The sequence below is a fragment of the Octopus bimaculoides genome, chromosome 16, assembly GCF_001194135.2.
Source record: "Octopus bimaculoides isolate UCB-OBI-ISO-001 chromosome 16, ASM119413v2, whole genome shotgun sequence".
Lineage (NCBI taxonomy): Eukaryota > Metazoa > Mollusca > Cephalopoda > Octopoda > Octopodidae > Octopus > Octopus bimaculoides.
This window is the reverse complement of record NC_068996.1, coordinates 52,698,299-52,700,123: the sequence shown is the minus strand read 5'-3', so window position 1 is coordinate 52,700,123 and position 1,825 is coordinate 52,698,299. Positions and strand designations below refer to the sequence as shown.

Here is a 1,825-nt window from a genome sequence, read left to right as displayed (position 1 = left end):
TTATTACAGAAAAATAATAACGCCACACAGTGGACTTCTGTCATAATGCCCTTTATATAAATATAAACAAATAATTATATTCTTGGGAATATAAATTTCCCTTATGAATTTTTTTACACACTGGCTTCTTGATAAAATTCTTGTAAAAGAGTTTTATCCTTTTTTGAATTTACTTATCAAATATATATATATATATATATATGTGTGTGTGTGTGTGTGTAATTATCACGACCACAATGACGATCCTTCCTACTATAGGCCTAAGGCTAGCAATTTTGGGAGTGGGGAAGTGTGCTACTTGATTACATTCACCCCTGCGCATAACTGGTACTTATTTCATCAACCCTGAAAGGAATGAATAGCTAAGTGGACTTAGAATCTGAACTCAGAACATAAAAACAGATGCTCAGCACACTAATGATCCTTCCACCTCACCACCTTGATGATGATGATGATGATGATGATGATGATGACGACAATGACGTCAACTACGATGAGGATAGCAACTACAATTTTGAAATATTGAAATATATTGAAAATGGTTCAAAATATGAATAGTTTTACTAAAATCTGGAAAAGGACAAAAAAAAATAATTTAAAAGTATCAAAGATCAACATGAATTTTGTGTGATATCAGAAATTTTATGCCATATATCTTTTATTTTTTTAATCTTTTATTTGTCATTAGACCATGGCCACGCTAGAGCACCACCTTGAAGAAATTTAGTTTTTTTTTAAGCTTGGTACCTATTCTATCAGTCTCTCTTGCCAAACCACTAAGTTACAGGGGCATGAATATACCAACACTGGTTGACAAGTGGTGGTGGGGGACATGTGTGTGTGTGTGTATATATACGTGTATGTGTGTATATATATATGTGTGTATGTGTGTGTGTATATATATATATATATATATATATATATATATATATATATATATATATTTATTTATTTATTTATTTATATGCATATATAAATCCGAAAGAAGAAGCGCACTCTAAGATGTAGAGCAGTATATATTAAACATGGGGAAGGCCGGTTTATGGGATTATCTTAGGTTTCCATAAAGGGTTTAGTATTATGGTATATTATCAGATCCAAAAAACCTGTTGGCCCATAACCTCTTAAAAATATGGAGGGGGAAATGCCTCACTACACAAAGATAACAATTGGGGATTATCTCCCTTTGCTATTGGCCATTGACTTCTGTGCTGCCATCATTGCAGGAACATTTCAAGAGGTTCCAGCTTGCTTTTTCGAGCCCACAAGATGGCAGCACAGCCAGAAGTCAATAGCTAATAGCAAAGGGAGATAATCCCCAATTGTTACCTTTGTGTAGTGAGGCATTTCCCCCTCCATATTTTTGAGAGGTTATGGGCCAACAGGTTTTTGGGATCTGATGATATGGATGGGAAAGGTGCCAACGCAGTGGGATTGAACCCAGAACCATGTGGTTCAGAAGCAAACTTCTTACTGCACAGTCGTGCCTGTGCCTACATATCATCATCATCATCATTTAGCATCTGCTTTCCATGCTGGCATGGGTTGGACAGTTTAACTGAAACTGGTAAGCTGGAGTGCTGCACGAGACTCCAGTCTGATTTTTCATGGTTTCTATGGCTGGATGTTCTTCCTAATGCCAATCGCTCCAAGAGTGTAATCAGTGCTATTTACATGCCACCAGTACAAGGTGCTAGTTATGAGGCACCAGCACCAGTCACAACTGCAATTTCACAACATATCACAATATATATATATATATATAGATAGATAGATAGATAGATAGATATAGATACATACATGCTTACATATATATATATATATA

At 35.3% G+C, this 1,825-nt stretch overlaps 1 protein-coding gene across 1 annotated transcript in view; it reads right to left on the bottom strand.

The window, feature by feature from the left end:
- The window catches only part of LOC106870460 (sodium/glucose cotransporter 4), a 96,758-nt gene that overhangs the window by 54,267 nt on the left and 40,666 nt on the right, over nucleotides 1-1,825 (bottom strand). The window lies entirely within an intron of this gene.